General features: G+C 41.8%; 1 pseudogene; it reads left to right on the top strand.

Moving 5' to 3' along the window:
- Positions 1-22,963, top strand: part of LOC115858762 (small ribosomal subunit protein eS10-like) — a 113,606-nt pseudogene extending 90,643 nt beyond the window's left edge.
- Positions 22,964-23,352: the final 389 nt, after the last annotated feature.

Below are 23,352 nucleotides of genomic sequence, written 5' to 3' on the forward strand. Positions count from 1 at the left end.
CCAACCTCTGCTATAGATAGAGGATAAAGAGCTGTAAGATGTATTTCTCAGACTCTCTCACAGCTAGGTGGTAGGCAAGTGACCCAGTTTCCACAAATCAGATTTATGCATACAGATTTGCATGTGGAAGTGACTCACAAGAGGCAGCCACATGTGGGGAGATCAAATTCCCTGGTAAGTAAAGTAGTGGGTCATCCAGTTCTTCCACTGAGGTTGTTGGAGGGTTCTGGCATCTGATTGTTTATATCATCAGTGCTGAATGGCTGAAGGTGGCTGCAAGTGATGTCCCACTGGAAAGGTTCTGTGGTATGTCAGGGCGTTTTTCTGACTGTGCTTTTTCTGGCCTCTTTGTTCCTGACTGTGTAGCATCAAATCCTAGTTCTCTGTTCACTTTGGAGAATCTGTGAGTTGCCTGATGTTCCTTTAATAAATCTCTTCCTACTTCAACAGTTAGAGTAACCTCTGTTGTCTGCAACCTAGAACCCTGACTGATATATTCAGTAAAGACAATTATATTATACTCAGTAATATTTCCTCAAAAGATAGAGTAGTGTTTTCTGAGAAAATCTTAATTCTAATCATGTCTTTTCTACCAACTTTTATTGCCCATAACCTTCCAATATCTCTAAAACTGATTTAATGAAATTTATAAATCATAAGGGGATATAATAGAGATTATCAAAGGAATAGATGCAAAATTTAGATGCAAAAAATAAGACTCTGAGTGAGAAACCATAATTAAAATAGTACACATAATTGTAGGAACTTCACTCCCAGACACTTTGATTTCATTGCAACTGAAAGAAAAAGAGATGTTTCTGAGAAGAAAGAAAATTAAGTTTCAGGACTTTAACTTTGTAGAGCAGAAATCCTGAGAGTAATTCAGAAGATAAGATTGTTTATCATGGAAGTGATTTTTTATCATGGAAATTACACCTTGGAGGTGATGGAGGTGAGCATATAGGGAAAGAGGGAATGCTCTAGACCTAGAGGTAATAATTCAGAATTTTAATCTCAGTTTTTCCACTTAGATGCTGAGTAAATCACCTCATTCAGAGCTGCTCCCTTTTCTTCCAGTTGATGATTACACTCTTGATAAAACAAAGTGCTCAAATTAGGATGCTGGTTTTATTGTTATTTATGCCCGCTCTCCATTTTCCCACACAGTCATGTGGGTGAGTAATAGTGACATCACCACAGAAACAGAACTCCTTACTCGAACTCTGCTTCAGGAATGTGCATGATTTTCAGACCCCTGTTTCTTTTCCTACAGGATATGTCTCTCTATTATTAGAGATTTCCACTTTTTCTTCCTAATTTGAACACACTGGTCCTATTGAGACGTAATACTTCTGTCCATGTTCACCTCTCCCATAAAAAGGAAAATTTTCCAGTCCTACTCCACATGAGAAAAGTTGAGAGAGCGAAATGAAGAAAGTAATTTAAAATGGAATTAAAGTAAAAAGCACATACACATCCTAAAAGTTGACAAGATGATTCTTGAAGAAATTAGAACAGATGAAGAAGCAAGGCACAGAAAGTCAGTAAGCTAGTGCCACATGAAAGGTCGATAGGGAAAATAAAAGGTCTCTTCAGAGAAAAGCATACTGTGGCAGAGGTAAGAAGAGGGTTTTGCTCTTGAAGTTCACGCCCAGTGGACGGTGTCACTTAGGCAAAGAGCAACCTATGCAATTACTTGTGCCACAACCAGCTAGTGACAAGCAGTATCAGACATCTGAGAAATAATTAACTGCTTGCCCTGCATTTTCAGCCTACAATTACACAATTGTGAGCGCAATTATTTGTGTGGGCAATTTTGTAACAACAGATAATTGTGACTAAAGAGCTACCTGCATTGTGAAAGGGAGATATAATTGGGGCCCTCTTTTAATAAGTTTGTGTTTTAAATCTGAGCAAGTGTATAATTTGATTAGTGGAAAGACACCTGTGACTTTTTTTTAAATTACACTTTTATATTTTAACAAGTGCTTTCCCTAGTCTGTTTGTGGGCCTCGCTGCAGCATCATTGGCACAGTACAATCATCATAAAACTGTAAAGAAATGCCACATCACAGATGGACCAATCATGGATGTTATCCAGAACACATAGGTATTCTATAGCCAACACAGAAAAGGTACAGATAAAAGACCCAAAAGCCGAATCCAATGATTTGCATCATGCTTGAACTGTAAAGAAATCGACCAGAGGGCATCCAGCTCAGTGCCTGGCATGTGGAAGGCACACAGCGAGGATTTCCTGAATCGATGCTGTTAAAAATCCCCTCCCTTTGTGCCCTCATAGTATTCAAAACATGCCTTGGCCCCCAGTGCATTGTGATTTTGTTTGTTTGTTTGTCTATCTCTCCCTACACCTTCTGGGCTATTGGAAGAAAATGCTCATGTCTTTTTCATCTTTTATTTTCCTCAGTCTATTTCCATCTCTGACAGCAGAAAATGAACTCAAATTAGTTTAAGTCAAACAAAACAGAACAGAATGTCTGGCCAACAGAGGTAGGCTCTCAGCGGGGCTCTCTTCCTTTCCTCTATCTCATGAGTCTGCCCTCTTCAGGTAAAGTGGCCTCATTCCCTCTACTGTGTTTAGGTATCCTTCCTGCAGGAGGGCAGGATAGGCTGATGGCTCTCAGTAAGACTGCCAAGGCTTGAATGTGACTCCACACCTTAACCTAAAATAAGTTACTTAACTATTTTGAGTCTCAGTTTCCATATCTGTAAAATGGGGACAATAATAATATTTACCTTATCAAGTTGTTGTAAAGATTAAATGAGATAATATATGTAAGGAACTCACCACGGTGTCTGACACATAAAATGTGCTCAATAAATGTAAGCTATATTAGTTTGTTTTTGTTTTTAATGGAGGAAGCAGGGAGAGAGGTATGACTGTAGACAATTCTAGACTTATAACATCCTAATTTAGTGACCCCAAATGAAAAGGGGAGCATTTGTATCCCAGCGTCTATAACAACTTCTCAGCATACACAATTTCGAGCAAGGATTCTGATTAGCTAAGACTTATTGAGAGTTTACTCTATGACAGGCACCATAGTAAGTTTCCATGCATTATCTCAATGAATTTTCACCACAACTATGATATAGGTGCCATTTTTATCCTCATTTTACAGACAAGCAAACCAAGGCTTAGAAAAGTTTAGTACAGAAGGACACAGAGGTTGGCAACCCAACTACTCAACTCTGTATTGTAGTGTGTGTTAAAAAAACAAAATTCAACTGAGTACATCTTACGGGTCTAATTGGCTTCACTGAACAATTCACGATTTGGGCAATATCCCATCTAGCAAGTGCTCCAAAGGGCTACTGAAAGACAAGACAAGGAAGTCATAAATAGAAAAAAAGGATTATTTCAGATTAGGTCATTTCCCTTTTGGGAAAAAATTGTCTTATTAGGTGGGTTACCTCATCTTCCTTTGGAGGATGCAGAGGACCCATGTGACAGATTACCTCATTGGTGATGACCAGAAAATTCCTGGCTGACCAGTTAAGACTACATGTCTAGGGGAGGTTGAAGCTTCATAGGTTAGGTATTAAGCCCCGATTTGGTGGTATGGCCTAGCATAAGTGACTCCATATTGGGTCTGTGACTTTTATTTTTTTTTTTTTAAACAATTCCCTCTCAGCTTAACTGAAAGAGGTGATCAAAATTTAAGACATTAGCACTACGCTTATCTACTGCTCTGAAATTTTCAGTTTTTATTGTTCCTTTGTGTGGTATCCATAAATTATGACATTTTTGCTTAATCCCTGTGACATGCACAGGTCACAGCTTCAGGCTCACAATTTTCAGTCAGTCATCCTCTTCATTTCCTTTCTGCTGGTCCAGTCTTACGGAGATCATTTGCTTGGTGGTTAGTGCCTACGGACTTGTATTTAAAGCTTTTGAGAAAATACAACACACCGGGGAGATTATAATGATTCTAATAAGCACGATAATTCCCAATGTCTGGACACGCAAACCAATCAAAATCAAGTAAGTCAAAGAAAAGGGCCGTTGAAGGAGTCACCTTTTTAAGCCAAGCGGCTTGCTCAGTGATCTTGTGTAATTGAGTTTCAACTTTCCCAAAAGTGCACGGGTGGCATTGATCACAGCATAGACTCCTCGCTTAGCTAAAAGATAATCAAGGGTTATCCTATTGCCGAGAGCAACTTTGGCCAGAGAGTCTAAGGATCTTTGTTGGGCAGCTATTGTCTTAATGATGGAATCTGCAATATTTTCGAGAGTTAAGGAGAAACTTCTGATCATGTCCTCATTTGTATTTACTCCTAGCTAGGTAAGTATGGCCCTGCCAAAGGAGGAAGATCCTGAGTCATAAGTGCTTCCTGCTAGGTCCTTTCTTTTTTTTTGAATTTTTGAATTTTATTTATTTTTTTTATACAACAGGTTCTTATTAGTTATCCATTTTATACATATTAGTGTATATATGTCACTCCCAATCTCCCAATTCATCCCACCACCACCCCTGCCCCCTTTTCCCCGCTTGGTATCCATACGTGTGTTCTCTACATCTGTGTCTCTATTTCTGCCTTGCAAACCGGTTCATTTGTACCATTTTTCTAGGTTCCACATATATGCATTAATATATGATATTTGTTTTTCTCTTTCTGACTTACTTCACTCTCTGTATGACAGTCTCTAGATGCATCCATGCCTCTACAAATGACCCAATTTCGTTCCTTTTTATGGCTGGGTAATATTCTATTGTATATATGTACCACATCTTCTTTATCCATTCGCCTGTTGATGGGCATTTAGGTTGCTTCCATGACCTGGCTATTGTAAATCCTGCTAGGTCCTTTCTAACTCAATGATGTAGATCCAGGGGAATCAACCAATGAGCTCTCAGTTTGCTTGTGAAAATGTAGAGGCACTGTTGGATAACCTGAGGCATTGCCCGGCTGTGTGCCAGCCATCTAGGCATTCTTGGCGCAAGAAGAATGATAACCAGCACAGAAAAAGACAAACCCCGTTGGGGCACAGTCATTTTCATTAAGGAGGTACTTTTAATGGATTCATTCTCAGGGATTGAGATCTCCTAGTGGATGGGGCCAAATCTGATCCAGATAATCATGGGAATGTAGAGGTGCAGATGTACTAAGATTTACGTAGGTAATTGTGTCTAATTGAGTACATACAGGTATGATCAGAGACAGGAAAAAACAAGGCACAAGTCCTGGCCATAAAAGTTGAACTCTGTAGGAGACTTTGGGGTGGGCTGGGAGGGTTGACTGCAGTTTGCAGTGACATTGGGAATAGAAGAGAAATTGGTCACAGGGAGGATCAGGAAATCTCTGGCATCATGGATAGATCAAAATCTGTGATGACAAATCCAGCCATCTGGAAGTTTACCCCCCTTAGCTATGAAACCTGGGAGATACGGATAAGGGTGTTACCTTTCCAGGCCAACCCCAGAGTAAAGAGAAGAAAAAGAAGGAGGAAGGGTTTCATGTTTAGTTAAAGTATGAAGTCTCAATCCAGCATCTTAGGTAGAAGCAGTCTACTTCGAAATGAGCTGTCCTCTTTCTCGTCAATTTGATTTGGAGGTCTCCAGTGTCTGGTCTCAGGACCAGGTGTCAGGTGGAGACGTTTTTAGCCATGAGAGAAATGTGTACCCAAGGCTCCATGCCTTCTAGTTTTGTAGCAGTGTCAGTGGTCAGAGCATTTGGTAAGGTCCCTTCTAATGGGGCTTGAGGCCTGTCTTCTTCTGATGATGTTTCCAGAATACCCAGTCACCAGGCTCCAGACTGTGACCAACAGAATTGAGATCTGGGAAAACTTCTTCAACCTGTTGATGATAGACTTTAGCATAAGACTTACAGTAGCTGGTCATACAAGCATGACACATGCTTGTATGTCTCATGGGATCAGCTCAAGGGATCATGGGATCAGCTCAAGGGATCAGCAGAAAGTTGCGTACTAATGGACACTGTTCTACTGGTGACTGTCTCAGGTGGAGATATGACTTTTGTTTTCCAAAGGGAGTACTGCATAGAGTCAGCAAAGCCAGAGGCATTACCTTAGGCCAAGGGAGTCCAGTAGTTTTCTCTTGACCTTGCCTGATGATTAAATGTGATAGAGACAGTGTAATTCCAAGAAGTTTACAGGTTTTCATTAAGGCTTGTATGATTTGTCCTGTGAACTGGGTGCCTCAATCACTGGAGATAAGGGAAGGTCTATCCCAGGTGGGAAACACATTTTCTAATAGTTTCTTTGCCACCGTAAGGGCATCAGCCTTGTGGCAAAGGAAGGTTTCAACCCATCTGGAAAACATCTATACAATAACAACATATTGATCACACATGTTAAGTGGCAATCAAATAAAGTCCAGCTACAGGTGTTCAAAGGGTCCAGAGGGAGGAGGTCTGAGGCCTAAATAGTATTTTCAGGATTATGGACCTGGCACGTCAGACATTACTATTTTTGCAGTTTTATCAAAGTCTCCCCACCAATGTCTGTTCATAGATTGAGTCATTTTAAATGCACTAGGATGGGTGAAGGAATGCAAAAGCTGAAAAATGGGGTTTGCCAGGCGGTCGGGAAGAACCAAGTGGCTGTCTTGGGTTTCCCATAGCCCTGTTCGTTTAATCTACAACCATTGTTTGCCTATCTTAATTTCTCTGATTCAGGAGCAGACTGTTGCCATGTTACAAGGACATCAGGATGACAAAAATCTGGCAACAAGGGGTCATTCTGCAGAGGCAGAATGGACTTCATTCACAAGAGCCATAATTTTTATAGACTTTGTTGCTGCTGCCCTCACATGAAAGTCAGCTAGGGCATTCCCCTGATACTCACTCAGGTTTAGTCCTTTTAGTGTGAGCCTCAATTTTGAAGACAGCAATTTCAGAAGGGAAGAAAATAGCAGTAAGAAGATCATCTATAATACTTGTTGCCCACTGTGGATTGGGGTCCCAGCAGCTGTAGGAAAACTCTTCTGTTTCCATAATATCCCCAAATCATGGATGACTTCAAGACATACCAGCAGTAAGTGTAAATGTTAACAGTTTGTCCCCAGATAACTGCTGTGATCTGATGAGGGCATCTGCTAATTGAGCTGATTTAGTTTGTGGGAGGTTTTCTCTTTCAAGTCATTCATGTTGGGTTGTAATAGCATAAACAGCTTGGAAATTTCCATTGCCATTTCTACAGTATAACCCGTCAACAAACAGGATTAACTCAGGATTGGTTAAAAGGGGTACCTTATAAATCAGGACACAGTGTTACAAAATGAGATATTCTTATCTCATAGTCATGGGGCTCACCTTCATCGGGTAGAAGAAGTAAAGTAGCAGGATTAAAAATGTTGCAACATTTAAGATGGAGATTAGGAGGTGGAAGCAGAAGAATCTCATAGGATGTTAGCCTGCTTGCAGAGAAATGTTGTGTCAGTTCAGAGTTAAGACAACTCTGGACTACATGAGGAGATTGTAAATAAACATTATTTCCTAGGGTTAGGTCGGTTGAGGCTTCCACAAACTTCCACTAACAGGCAGGAGCAACTGAATCGAGTTGCCTGCTACAATAGGCAACAGGTCTGTGTTTATTACCTTGTCCTTGCATGAGCATTTCCAGAGCCTGCTTCTCTCTCATGCACAAAAGGAGGTGAAATGTTTTGAATCATTAGGCAGCCCTAGGGCAGTGGTTCTTGCAGAGTTTGTTTGTCTTATAAAAGCCTGCTCATGTTTATCTTCCCAAAGAAGGGGTTCAAGGACTGAAAGTTTAGTAAGTTCCTAGAGTGGGGAAACTAACAGAGAAGAATTCGAAACCCATAGCCTGCAATAACCAGCCAAGCTTATTAATCCATGAAACTCTCGCATAGTTGCAGATCTAGGAAATTCTTAAATTAGCTTAAACCTTTTTCGAGATAGCTGGATTTCTTCAGTGCTTAGGTTATGACCTAGATAATGAGTGGTATCTAGAGATAATTGTAATTTTTCCTTAGTGAATTTATGTCCCTTTTCGGCTAATCTTTTATGGATGCCTCTTTGGTAAATGAGCACATAAAAGGTCATCTACATATCATAAAAGGATTGATTTCCAGGGAACTGAAGGGAGCTTACATCTTGGGGGAGAACTTGGGAGAGTACTTGGGAGAAATAAGAAGGGGCCTCAGTGAACCCCTGAGGCACGACTGTCCAAGTATATTACTGACTGTGAAACTGAGTCCCCGACTTCGAGTTACCCTGCTGAGGTACTTTGTTCCCTTTCTTTTTTTTAAAAATACAGCAAAGTGAATCAGTTATATATATATGGATATATAAAAAGAATAGATATGGATATGGAGAGATATATAATATCTCTCCATATCCATATCTATTCTTTTTCAGATTCTTTTCCCTTTAGGTTATTACAAAATATTGAGTATAGTTCCCTATGCTATATAGTAGGTCCTTGTTGATTATTTTATATAGGGTAGTGTGTATATGTTAATCCCAAACTCCTAATTTATCCCTCCCCCTCCCCTTTCCCCTTTGGTAACCATAAGTTTGTTTTCTATTTCTGTGGGTCTATTCTGATTTGTACATAAGTTCATTTGTATCATTTTTTTAGACTCCACATATAAGCGATATCATATGATGTTTGTCTTTCTCTGTGACTTACTTCACTTAATATGATAATCTCTAGGTCCATCCATGTTGCTGCAAACGGCATTATTTCATTCTTTTTAATGGTACTTTATTGCCTTTCTTGTCCTGCCCCTGTTTCCCCCAGGATTGAGGAGTATCAGAGAAAAGGGGGATTGAAAATTAGTCAGACACTTCCCAGGTACAAAAGCCCCTTCATGTCCCCTGGTTCTTATTTGTAGAAAAAGGCTTTAGTCTCCTAGGCCTTCCCTGAGTTCCAAAGAGCAGACTCAAGCAGTTACTAATTAAGGAAGTGAGGAAATGCAGAAACAAAGGAAAAGCAGTCTAACAAGAAAAGTAATGATAGCCTAGGCAAGAGTTCAGTGAAAACAGAGTCCTAGTTCCTCAATCCATATACCAATCGGATTACTATATCCAATTATATACTAATCGGATGCATACCTCTGAGTTGTTCTGTAGAAACTAAGACGCCCGCCCAGGTGGAGGATGGTGACTCATGCTGACCACAAGCACGTAGACCCCAGACTGGTTGGAAACAGAAGGTTGATGATTAAGATTCCCAAAACATCATCCTGTTACCTCACCACTAACCAATCAGAAGAAAGTCCATGAGCTGCAACCCTCACCCCAAATGTTGCCTTTAAAAACCCTCCCCTGAAAGCTACTGGGGAGTTGAGTCTTTTGAGAATGAGCCACCTGTTCTCTTTGCTTGTTGCCTGCGGTAAGCGCTGTGCTTTCCTTCACCACAACCTGGTGTTAGTAGCTTGGCTTTGCTGCTCACGAGCAAGTGGACCTGAGTTCCGTTCGGTAACAATTGTTCCAAATAAATGAAAATAGTTGTTGGTTATTGGGGTCTATGAATGCTGCAAAATGCTGAACAAAGGTCTACAACAGTAAACCATTTTGAGTCTGGTGGGACTTGTGACAAAAGGGTATTTGGGTTTGAGACAATTGAGAAACTGGGAAAACTATCTTGTTAATAGCTCTTAAATCCTAGACAAATCACCATCCCCATCCATTACGTTTTCAAACTGGCAGGTTCTGTGTGTAGCAGGGGCTGGTACAGGGAATGACTAACCTTTGGGTAATTACATCTTCTGATATGAGTGTGAGGCCCTATATCGCCTCAGGATTCAGTGGGTATTGAGGTAATTTAGGAAGATGTTTAGTAATATCTACCTGTATCTTTATAGGCTCTGCACTTGTTATTCTCCCAATGTCAGCACTAGAAATTGCCCACAGATTTTTGGACATCTCGATTAATTTAGGGGACTTTTGTTGGAATTCTTCCTCTTCTGTATCATGAACAGATTGCATGAACATGGAAGATCAGGTTCAGGTTGGTCAAGAAATTCTAAAGTGAGGTCTCCATTGGAAGCAAAACGTATTAGTCCTTTTAATCTAGAAATAAGATCTCTGCCTAATAGATTGACTGGAGTTGTGTCAAATAGCAAAAAAAGAATGCTTTTCAGTAAAAGATTCTGGAGTCATTTATACTGGTTGAGATAGAAATTCTCTCTGAACTTTATTAGCTACCCCCACTATGGAAACCTCTGAGGGATTTGTTGGCCTATGAGAATGGTTTAAAGTAGAATGGTTTAAGGTAGAAAGAGTAGCTCCGATATCAACTAGAATTTGACAAGGTTTCTCATTAATTTTAATTTCAGTTTCCCCTCAGTCATTTAAGGAAATTACTGATAATAGTTTACTGGAGAATCCCTTGGAGTCCTGTCAACTCTGGGAACAAGCCATAAGGGCCCTCCCTTGGGAGTAGACATAGGGGCACTCGAGTTGAAGAATTTGCATAGGACCTTGGAGGACAATCTTTTTTCCAGTGTCTCAGTTGATTTCAAATGAGACAAAGGTCCTTAGGCCAGCATTTTGGTGGTGGACCCCTAGGAGGGTGTAATATGAGAGGCTGAGAGGTATTATTTTAGGTCTCTGGACTTGGAGTTGTTATAGCTGTAAGGCCAGCAGGTTGGCAGATTTTTGCTTGTGGTCTTACTCTAAGATCCTTTAAAAATGCTCAGCTGTGGTCATGAACTCAGGTTGTTGCCTCACCCCGCCCCCCATCCTATTTTCTGCCTTTTTATCAATCCACTAATCTCAGGAGATAACCATTTACAAATAGGGTAGCTAGAGCATGTTGGGTGACCCTACTTATCTGGAACCTAGAATGCCACAGGAAGAGGGCTTCTAAGTGGGCCTTAAAATCTGCCAAAGATTCAACTTTCTTTTGTTTGCATGATTGAATAATTGACCAATCAGTGCAGACAGGGGAGACTCTAGGAATGGCTTATAAAAGGTCAGTTGCTATTTTGGGAGCTTTTTCTGGTCAAAGATCTCGAATATTATTCACAGGGCTTTGCTATTTTGCTTCCTGCATCCATTTTTGGTCTTCACCAGGTCCTATGAACACGTGCACAAGTTAATAAAGTTCTGGCACCCCGGGATCATAGGCCCCAATAATAACTCTAAAGTTTTCCCCCAAAATTGGGGGAGTCCTCCATAGTTTAGGAAATTTCTTAACTATGTCAGTCTTTGACAAAGGGGTGAAAGATACCTGAGGAGGTTGTCTGCAAACTCAGGTATTCTTATGTTAAAAAGTAACCGTTTAGGGGGGCTTCCCTGGTGGCGCAGTGGTTGAGAATCTGCCTGCCAATGCAGGGGACACGGGTTCGAGCCCTGGTCTGGGAAGATCCCACATGCCACGGAGCAACTAGGCCCGTGAGCCACAACTACTGAGCCTGCGCGTCTGGAGCCTGTGCTCCGCAAAAAGAGAGGCCGCCATAGTGAGAGGCCCGCACACCATGATGAAGAGTGGCCCCCACTTGCCACAACTAGAGAAAGCCCTCGCACAGAAACGAAGGCCCAACACAGCAAAAAATAATTAATTAATTAATAAACTCCTGCCCCCAACATCTTCTTAAAAAAGAGAAAAAGTAACTGTTTAGTAGTCTCTTCAAAGTGGAAGGACACCACACAGAGAATCAGTAAAACGTGAGGTAAAGAAGGATAGAGGGGAGCAGTGTCACGTCAGTCCTATTGTCTTTTGCTTTAGGTACTTCTTGTATTTTTAATTTTTTATTAGCCTTTTATAACGAGTCTTTTAATGAAGGTATTTTGGAATGTGAAGGCTTTTGGAAGTTTCTGCATCCCAATTAAAATAGGTATCCTATTCTGTTTAATTCAGGAAGCCTTACTTTCAAATGCACTTCCTAAAGGAATTATTTTGTCTAATTGGAACATTCCACATAATGGCCATTGTAATTCTAGGTTGTTTTAGTAATATTTTTGTAGATATTTACAGTTTCCAGGATTATAGTTCTTGGACATAAAATAAGCAGGTGTGCTGGAAGCTATCACGCTTGGTTCTTTAGAAACTAAAGATCCAATCTCTTTTAGCTGGCCTTTATCTACACAAAACGAGACAAACAAATATGTGCACTTTAACACTCCAGCAGTAACAAATTACTGCAGCTTGGCCAAGAAAAAGGCTCTGTGCGCACCACCAACAATTCCCAATGTGGAACTTGGGACTGGAAGAAAGGATCGAACAAGCAGACCTCAAATGAAAGCTGCAGACTGATTTCAGATAAATGGGGAATCGCAGCTGCCACCAGCGATTCCCAAAGTGGAATCTGGGGAAGGATTCTAAACAAATGGGGAACAGCAGACCAAACTGCCAGCAGTTCCCAAAGTGGAATCTGGGAACAGAACCAAGGGCTGGGGGTTTCCAGTCAAATGGGGAATTGTGGCTCAAACTACCAACAGCTCCCATCGTGAAACTAGTGATTCTAGACAAATAGGGAATGGGCTGGAAAGCCAATTAGATTGGGAGCTCCACACAAAGAGAGCAGAGTTCAGAATCAAGAGAAGCTTACCCACAGCCTTTGGAAATGGTGAGAAGGATAGTGAACTCAAAAAGGGGTTCATGGGGGGCTTCCCTGGTGGCGCAGCGGTTGAGAGTCCGCCTGCCGATGCAAGGGACCCGGGTTCGTGTCCCGGTCCGGGAAGATCTCACATACCGCGGAGCGGCTGTGCCCGTGAGCCATGGCCGCTGAGCCTGCGCGTCCGGAGCCTGTTGCTCCGCAACGGGAGAGGCCACAACAGTGAGAGGCCCGCGTACCGCAAAAAAAAAAAAGCGGGGTTCATGGGTACCATGCTTGTGGGGTTTTTTGTCCCCAAATGTCATCAGAAGTTCACTTCAAATCCCATTGGTGCCACCAAATCTGTTTTAAAAACTAAACCAAGTAAACTTTAAAGATCTAAATGGCTTTGTTGAATATTCATGAATCAGGCAGCATTCCACCTAGCAAGTAAAGGGGACCTCCAAAGGGCTATGGAAAAGGAAGGATTTTTAATGGCAGGACAAGGAAGTCATAAACAGAAAAAAGAATTATTTCAGGTTAGGTTATCTTCCCTTTGGGAAAAAAAGAGTCTTAGTAGTTGAGTTAGCTCATCTTCCTTTGGGGGATAGAGAGGGATACCATGAGAAAGTTTACCTTATTGGTGCTGACCAGCAAATTCCTGACAGACCTGGTTAAGACTACATTTCTGGGGGAAGTCAAAGCTTCACTTAGATTAGGTATTAAAGTGTGGGTTAATGTGTGGCCTAGCATAAGTGACTCCATTTTGGGCCTGTGGTTTTCTTTTTAAAATGTGAAAGCAGGGGTAGACAATATGTAAACAAATGAATATAGTGGTATTTTAATAAAACTTATGGGCAGCAAAATTTAAATTTTTTATAATTTTCATGTGTCATGAAATATTATTCTTCTTTGGATTTTTTAATCACTTAAAAATATAAAAGCCATTCTGAGCTCAAGGGCTGTACAAAAACAGGCAGTTGGTTGGATTTGACCATTAAGCCACTGTTTGCTGATGGCTGGCTTAGTCACTTTCCCAAGGCCACACAGCTAAAACGGTGGACCCCAGCATTAGATCCAGGTGGTGTGACTCTGTAGCCTGCACATTTAACATGTCTCTCATTTTGTAAAAATGTGCTGGTGTTGAAGAACTGAGTCAATAAGACTATAAGGAAACATTGAAGACTTTGAGATAAGCAAAAAAGACTACTGGATAGTTTTTCAGCGGAATGCAGGAGTCTCCAAGACTGTGACTAGGCTATTTTACAACTCTGTATGTTGTAGCAAAGCAATAGCAATGTAAATAATTCTTGACTATAGGCATGCAAATAAATTCTATCTGGTGGAGAAGCAGCACTACCCCACTGTGAAAAAGTCAGTTTTGTATACACTTGTAAGTTCATTTCAGTATTCCTGATCCATACATATGTCTATTCTTTGGATTCTCCTTTTGAACCGGTTGTAACATCTGCCCGGTTCCATCAGTAAATAATGAGTTAAATAAAATCTTTACCATGTATTCATTTGATATCTGAGTGAAAGTCAGGATTTTACCATTTTGAAAATTATCCTCTTAACAGTTTTGAAGGTCTTCATGAGATGCCCAATGGATTCACCTGACAGAGCTGGTTGAACTTCGCTTACTCTCTGTTTTTCTAATTTTAATTGTATCTCTACTAATTTTGTGTTCTGATTTGTTTATGGCCAATTAGTGTTTCCCCACTGGTGAGAGCAATGACTGGGAATTTGATTTATGGTCTGACTATTTAGTAATTTCTGTAAAGGGATTATTGGATTATAAAGATCTGTAGACATGTGTTCGTTTTTTTATGTTTGTTTATATGTCTATTTGACTATTTTGAGCTAAATCAAAGGTGAGAGAGAAAGAAATTTGAAGAGGCTACACTGCTGGCTTTGGAGACATGGTAAAGGGCTGCAAGCCAAGGAACACAGGTGGCCTCTAGAAGCTGGAAAAGGCAAATAAGTGTATTTGCTCCTAGAGCTTCCAGAATGAATGCAGCCCCTTTATTTTACCCCTTTTCAGACCTCAGACCTTCAGAAGATAGTAAATATGTGTTATTTTAAGTCACTAAGTTTGTGGTAGTTTGTTACAGCAGCAATAGGGAACTAATACAGATTCTTTACCAATATGTCCTCCTTTCACCAGGATATAATAGTGAGGAGAAAGGATACTTGGGAGGAGCTGTTATAACAAAGAATCCATCAGAGGAAACTGAGAGTTCAACATGCAGTAGCTTTTCATTTGCTAAGTTGTGATAATTTCTCATTGATTGAGCTGTTGCCAGGCAAGGAGAAATTCTTCCTTCCTCCTGCTGGGGAGTAAAATAGTACCCTTCTTCCTGTTGGAGTTGCAAGGAATATCTTTTCCTGCTGGGTCTGCAATTGGGGTCAAATGCTAGAGCGTGAGATCTCCCCTTTCTGGTCTTCCAACTCCATTTTAAATGAAGTTTCTATTCATTAATTTTCACACTGCCATCTGAAGCCTGTCAGTCTCACCTCTCCTCCTGGCTGCCTTTTCCACTTTTTCTGTTTATAAGTAGTGTCCTGACTGGACTGCCCACCAAGTTCCTCTTTCTGGTCCAAGGATTACCAGGATGCTGCACACACCCTGAGAGGAAGGAAGTCCTTCCTGAACTAGCGCTCCAGCTGTGCACATCCCAAAAGATGTCTTCCTCCAACTGTGTCCTTGTGATATTGTGATATAATAAGAAATATATATTTGGTCTTCCTCCCCAGTTTCTGGTACAGAGCTCCTAAAATCCTTGTAATTTCCTAAGTGATAAGAGCTGAAAGGAACATCTTTTGTTATAGTATTTAGTTTTTGTCCCTAGTTTCTGAAATAGCTCTAGAACAATAAAGGTGGAAGGAGTATATTTTGTTATTCATAACAAGCCCCTTCCAACCAGAAAAAAGTTTATGTGAATGAAGTGATTTTTGAAAAGTCCCTAAGGATGGGGGCTTTTTGCCAGGGAAACCCACCATGTGATTAGAGGGTTGGAACTTTCAGCCCCACCTCCCCAGCTTGAGGGAGGGGAGAGGAGCTGGAGATTGAGTTAATCACTAGTGGCCAATGATTTAGTCAATCGTGCCTACCTAATCGTGCCTCCAAAGGGATTTGGAGAGCATCCAGATTGGTGAACCCATCCACATGCTGGGAGGGTGGCATGCCTGGAGAAGGCTTGGAAGCTCTCTGCCCCTTCCTACACACCTTGCCTTGTGCAGCTCTTCCATTTGGAGGTTCCTGGGTTGTATCTTTTTTATTTTTTTAATAGTTGATTTACAATGCTTTTTTTACTTTCAGGTATACAGCAAAGTGATTCAGTTCTTTCACAGATTCTTTTCCATTATAGTTTATTACAAGATATTGACTTGTAAAGTTAACGTCAACTTTGCCAACCACCTTGACTTTTATGTCCCACCTCTACATTTTTCTTCACTGTTTACTGAGCACCTACTGTGTGCTGCTTAATGCAGGGGACACAACTAAATTGTCCTCCTTAGTCCTGCTTAGAACATCCAGCTCACAACAGCCCCGTTTCTGGGGGGTGGGGCACACCACACAGCTTGTGGGATCTTAGTTCCCCTACCAGGGATTGAACCCCTGCCCTCGGCAGTGAAAGCACTGAGTCTTAACCACTGGACCACCGGGGAATTCCCTGTGCTATACAGTAAGATTTTGTTCTTTATGTGAGTTGTATCTTTTAGAATAAAGTAATAAACATGTTTCCCCGAGTTCTGTAAGCTGTTTTAGCAAATTATTGAACCCGAGGAAAGAGTCATGGACACCTCCAGTTTGTTGCCAAGTAGGACATGAGTTGTGGGTAACCTATGGACCTACTGCTTGGGATCGGCATCTGAACTGGGGACATCTTCTGGGACTGAGCCCTTACCCTGTGGGTTCTCATGCTACCTCCAGGCAGATAGTGTCAGAATTGATTTGAATTATAAGACACCAGTTGGTATCTGCAGAGAATTGGAGAACAGCTTGGTGTGGAAAACCCACTGGTTTGATGTCATAAGTGTTGTGAGTAAAAAGAGAAATGAAGTTTTCTCTTTCATTCCTTCTTCCCTCCCTCAACCCTACAAAATAAGGCAGTCCTTTAGAACTGTCCCTTTAGACTCACAGACAAAACAGGAATATTTCCTTATTATACATTGCTATGGTTTCTGGTCTCCATACAATATGCACGGATTTTGTTTATAGGTGGGGGGAAGCTATTTTTATTTAAAAACAAGAAAGAAAAAGTTATGAGACAGCAATCCCAGTTTTATTTAAAAAAAAGAAAAGAAAAAATTGTGTGTGTATAAGAAGACACTGGCATTTATGGTAGACATTGCCAGTGATAGGATTACAGCTCATTTTAATGGTTCACTTTCATCATTTTCCAATTTATTACAAAAATAATTTTTTTAAAAAGATACATCATACATAGCATCCTCATATTTTGTATTTTTTCATGGTTCCTCAACGATCCACCAAACTGTAAGGAAATCATGCGTGAGAAGCATGCAAGTCAGATTGACTTGTCTGGGGACCAGAAGCACATCAAATAATCCTAAAAACACTTATCAGAGGTGCAAAAATAAAGAACTAAGGATCTGGACCCAAAGCCAGGCGATGTAGCTGTGTTCCCAGTACATTAAGTAGCACCTGACACACAGATGGTGCTGAGTAAATGAACAAGAACTCTGCGTGGCCTCTATTATGCCAAAGTTATCCTCTATGACACTGTGCATGGATTTTCCTCTCTTTTTGGTCCATTCTGTGGGCCTCTAGAGAAGGAAACCTCTCTCCCTCTTTCCTCTACCAGGTAGGACTTGGCATGTCCGAGGAAGCACAAAATGTTTTCATTCTTGAAAAGAGTGTTGGAAACTGTGTACACTTCATGGTCAGTTAGACTTGGCCCCAAATCTCAGCTTCCCCCTTTCAATTGAGGTCCGCTATCTATGGAGCATCTGCATATATCTATGCACACAAACACACTAGGATTACAGAGGAGCTTACCACCTAGCTATGCAATTCTCAGGGGTACTGTTTTCTCTTCTGTCAAATGAAGCTGATAATTACTAGGCAGGGTTGCCTGGAGTATTAAATGAGACAGTGCTCAGAAAGCACCTAGATGCTTGGCAAACATTAGCTGCTGTTGTTGTTATTATTGTGTTGAATTGGATTTAAAGATAAATGACTGTCCCATAATGTTTTCGGAAATCAACAAATGTCTGAGCCCCTATATGTCTATGCCAGGCACTGCACTAGGTAGGAACTTTTAGGATTAGGAAGGTGGGTACTATGCTCCTAGAAATCATTATCCATATCTTTACAAAGGTAATCATGTTTTCCTTGGTGACACCAGTCTGGGGATAAAAATTGTCAAAAGTACAGTCCTAGAGCTGTATTTCTTAGGTTCTGCCCAACCTATCTGATCATAGGGACCCCAAGTCTTCTCAAATTCCATTAAAGTCAGTGTGTCACCTTTGCTGGCCGATGCGTCCTCTCATCCTGGCATGTAGTACCACTCTTGCTGGCAAAAGTAGAGCTGATGAAACCAAAACCATGCAACTCAGACTGGGACTTGAACCCACGGTCTTTTAATTGAGATCACACACCTGGTCTCAGGACTTAATGAAGCTCAGGTTCTTGATGTCTTGTTGCAGAAAGAATTCAGTGAGAGACAAAGTGATAGGTAAGAAGTGGATTTATTTAGAGAGAAACATACTCCACAGATAGAGTGTGGGCCATCTCAGAAGGTGAGAGGCCTGAAATATGTCATGGTTAGTTTTTATGGGCTGAGTAATTGCATAGGCTAGTGAGTGGGAGGATTATTCCAACTATTTGGGGGGAAGGAACAGAGATGTCCAGGAATTGGGTCACTGTCCACTTTTTGACCTTTTATGGTTGGCCTTAGAACTGTCATGGCACTGGTGGGTGTGTCATTTATCATATGCTAACGTATTACAATGAGCATATAATGAGGCTCAAGGTCTACTGGAAGTCAAATCTTCTGCCATTTTGGACCTAGTTGGTTCTAACCAGTTTTTGTCATGTCCTATGGCTATGTCATTCTTTTAAAGGTTGTGCTGTGCTCCCTTCCCTCTTGTTTCATTGACACCAGATGAGGTCTCCAATCCTTCTTCCTGGGTCTAGTTGCTTTCTAGACACTTTCCCTGTACCATCTATCTTTCTACTGGGATTAGGTCCAGACAAGAGCATGAGAATCCCCACATGAATGTCTCACTGGAGTGAATACAGTGAGGCTTCATCTGTGAGGAGGAACCACAGTAGAACAGCCATTCTCCTCCAACAGCTTATAGAGTTGCTAACAGAACTGTTTTTGTTTTCATCTCTCCTCTCCTCAGGACTCTTTCAACAGTCCTGATGAGGAGACCATGGCGAACAACACAGTCCCCACTGTAGGGGAGCAGAAATTACCACTGTGAAACATGTCTCTTTGGCATATTAATTGTTCTAAGCTGTTATTTTCTGAGAAACAGCAAACTTGGGAAGAGCTCTGGAAACCAAGTAGGAGTTGCTCTTTTGTAGGAAACTTTTACATTTGTAAAGAAAATCTTCATCTGTAAGGGTGTCTCCCTCTCTGTGCCTGGAAGAAGAGGATGATAAAATCTCTAGAAACAGTTATCAGTGGAGAAGGCAAAGACTTTAACCTGCATCACAATCACCCTTGTCTTACTGTGCTTTTCCTGGTAATCTCCCATAACTGACTCTCCCTACCATCAACCCCTCTTTTGTCTTTAGCTGAGGTTGGTATTTAAGGTAAAAGCTTGGATCATTTTAGCAAGTTACTTGGATTTTCTGTGTTTCTGCCATGTATACATGTTATTAAACTTTGTTTCATTTTCTCCTGTTAATCTGTCTTATGTCAATTTTAGTTCTTAAACCAGAAGAATCTAGAAGGGTAGAGGAATATTTCTTCCTCCCAGACCCTGCTTTCCTCTGGGCTGATAACATGGCTCTCTCTGCCCGACTTCACTTCCCCCAGAGGCCTCCTTTGTTCTTCCTTTGATCCTTTCCTGGACAGAAGTTCCTACCAAACCTCTAGACACACCCCACTCCTGAGTCCTTAGACTCTCAAGATGGAACCCCTGCTGCACAGTAACTGAAATACAGGCAGAGCAAAAACTATGCTATTTTTAAAATCACATCTTGGTAACTAAGCCCTAGACCCTTTAACTGTACCCCAAGTAATGTGATTTCAAGACCCTTTAGTTCTTGGGTCATCCTCTCAGGACACTTTATAATGTGTCAATTGTTTAAAAAATTATTCGTACCTTTGTTAAAATGTTAAGGAAGACTTTATTCAAGACTATTGGAGGGCTTCCCTGGTGGCGCAGTGGTTGAGTCCGCCTGCCAATGCAGGGACACGGGTTTGATCCCCGGTCCAGGAAGATCCCACATGCCGCAGAGCAACTAAGCCCGTGCGCCACAGCTACTGAGTCTGTGCTCTAGACCCCATGAGCCACAACTACTGAGCCTACATCCCACAACTACTGAAGCCCGTGTGCCTAGATCCTGTGCTCTGCAACAAGAGAAGCCACCACGACGAGAAGCCCCCAAACCACATCGAAAATTAGCCCCTGCTCGCCGCAACTAGAGAAAGCCCATGTGCAGCAACGAAGACCAAATGCAGACAAAAATTTAAAAAAAAAAAAAGTCTATTGCAGTCAAAGTACTGTAATAGGGGAGAAAGATTCAGCTCATCTCCAAATACAACCAAGATAGTTGGGGATTTATAGCCAGTGAGCTGAGTGAGGAGTCAGTGGATGGAAAATTACTAGGAGGCAACATCAAGGGTAGAAGGAGTCTAAGTAAACTGACTTAGCAGGATTCTTGCTACAACTGGGCTAGGTAGGCTGAAGATAAGACATGGGCCAAGGTCAAGACCTAGTTGAAAATAGGTCTTAGAGGAGCCTAAGTTTGGTCAAGGAGAGAATCTTTGTTACAATATTGCCTGTTTTAAAATGTGGGTGCTGCAGGAATTCCCTGGTGGTCCCATGGGTAGGGCCTGGGTTCGATCCCTTGTCAGGGAACTAAGATCCCACAAGCTGCACAGTGGCCAAAAATAAATAAAATAAAATAAAATGTGAGTGCTGAAACTGAAAAATGTAACACAGACATGATCTGATCAGTGCATGGTCTAGAAGGGTTCTGTACTTTCTTGATATGAATGCTAAATTTCTGTAATGTCTAAGGTTGATGTGAGATTGTTGGGTAGCCACAGAATCCCATTATATGGTTGGCTCATAATTAAGATTGCAGGCAACTAAAACATCAGGTGTTTACTCACAAGAATTCTCTCTTTTCAATCTTTCCATCATCGTACTACTAATGCTGAAAACTTGGCCTCTGTGCAACAGTACTGAATCAAATCTCAGAGAGTTTTGGGTGAAGTAGAAAAGAATAGCTTTATTGCTTTGGCAGGCAAAGGGGGACACAGTGGGCTCATACCCTGAAAAATTGTTTGTCCCAACCTGGGAGGATTTGATGAGTTTGATAGCAATGGTTCAAGGGCAGAGGAGTTGCTGATTAAAAATCAGGGTGTGTGCAGGGCCTGCACTCTTTTAATCTGGTCTCAGGTGGTCTCCTGATAATCTTCTCTAGGTTATCAAACTGTGATCTTCTCTGGAATGAAGAATGCTAACATCTTCCATTTGTTGGGGGTTTTAGTTCTGTAAAGAGCTCAAAGATATTGTTATGTGTATCCCTTCAAGGGGAACCAGGACCTTGCCCCAAGGCTGTACTTGTTTGTTTCAAGGCTGCACTTATTGTTTCTTGGCTGCTCCTCCCTTGTCTCTGCATCCCCTCCCTTCCCTGATTAGCAACTGTTCAAATCTGCCCTTTGGAACTCAGGGAAGGTCATGGAGGCTAGAGTCTATTCCCTACAAACAAGAAACAGGGAACACGGAAAGCCTTCTGTGCCCAGGAGCCCCAGGGTCCTGCTAGGTTTCACTACCCAAATAATCTTGCTCAAATATAGACCTGAGTGTTTTCCAGCTCCAGCCCTGGAGGGTACAGAATCAAGATCTTGATGCCCAAGGAGAACCAGATTGCCTCTTGACTCATTTTTAAGGAGGGACTGATGGTGGCCAAGAATGATATCCACACACCTAAACACCCTGTTGGGGAGGAAGACATTTTCCTCTACCCTTCTAGGTTCTCTTGACTGGTCTAGGGATTAAACTGACATGAGACAAATTAACAGGAGAAAATCAAAGTTTAGTAACATGTATACATGGGAGAAACCCAGGAAAACTGAGTAACTCACCAAAATGGCCAAAGCCCTCATCTTGAATACCACTATCAGCTAAAGACAAAAGAGGATGTTGAGGGTGGGGAGAGTCAGTGATGGAAGGTTATCAGGAAAAGTAAGTAAACAAGGGTGAGTGTGATGCAGATTTAAGTCATTGCCTTCTCCATTGATAAGTGTTTCCAGGGATCATGGTCATCCTCCTCTTCCAGCAAGGAGGGAGACACCCTTGTAAGGTCAGATCTTAACAAACCGCACCACGAAACAGGGGAAAGCTTCAAGTGAGCTTTATTAGGGAGCGCTCCCGGGCGAGGTTCACTGGTCCGAGAGAAAGGGGCCAGAGAAGTCGCACCCGGGCGAGGGTTGGGCAAGATTTTATAGGGGAAGAAGGGAAAGGGGTGTGGTGAATCTGGGAGGGTGCAGGGTATTCCTTATTTGGTGGTCTTTTCGGGTATCCTGGGGGACCGTTAGTCCCGCCCCTCAAAAGGCGGGAAGGCTGGGCTGGGTTCAAAGTCCCTAGGTCAGTTCCTGGAACTGGGTGGTCTGGAATGTCTCCAGGGCAGTTTCTGGAACTGGGTGGTCCGGAGAATTTCTGTCTGATGCAACCTGTGAATCTGATTGTGTTCCCCTGCCTCGGGCCAGTTGGCCTTACAACCCTTACAAATGGAGATGTCCCTTACAAAATGGCAACTCCTACTAGGTTTTCAGAGCCCTTCCCATGTCTGCTGTTTCTCAGAAAATAACCACCTCAAAATAATTAACATGCCAAAGAGACATATTTTGGGGTGGCAAATTCTACTCCCCTATAGCCTGGAGCTGGCAGATAAGAATGTGCCCAATCTTCACATTATGAAGGCCATTCACTCTCTCAAATGACAAGGCTATGTGAAAGAACAGTTTGCCTGAAGACATTTCTATTGCTACCTTACCAAGGAGGGTGTCCAGTATCTCTGTGATAACTTCCACCTGCCCCCTGAGCCACAGCTGTCTTGAGACTGGCAGGTCAAGGCCCAAGGGTCTGGAGAGAGAGTGACCTGCAAGACTCACCTGAGGGGATGCCTACAGAGACACCTACAGAGAAGTTCTGTGCCCCCTGGTGTGGACAAGAAAATCAAGGCTGGGGCCGGGTCAGCAACCAGATTCCAGTTTAGAGGTGAATTTCGTTGTGGATATGGTCAGCTACCTCAGTAAAGTTGGAGGAGATTGTTTTATGTTAAATAAATCTATAGCCAGAAAAATGTGTGTGTGTGTGTATTTATATATATATAACAAGCAGAAACCTGTGGGACCCTTCTGGGTACAAAAGCCCCTGTGTCCCATTTCTTCTTTGTAGAAAAAGGCTTTGGTCCCCTAAGACTCCCTTGAGTTCCAAAGAGCAGACTCAAACAGTTACTAATTAGGGAAGTGAGGAAATGTAGAAACAAAGGAAAAGCAGTCACAAGCAAGTTCAGCAGTAAAACAGTTTTAGTTCCTCCTCAAGGGATATACATAACAATCTGATGCATATCTTCGGGTTGTTATGCAGAAAGTAAGACCCCCCCACCCAGGTAGAGAATGGTGACTACATGCTGACCCCAGAC

Source organism: Globicephala melas, chromosome 10, assembly GCF_963455315.2.
Source record: "Globicephala melas chromosome 10, mGloMel1.2, whole genome shotgun sequence".
Taxonomy (NCBI): domain Eukaryota; kingdom Metazoa; phylum Chordata; class Mammalia; order Artiodactyla; family Delphinidae; genus Globicephala; species Globicephala melas.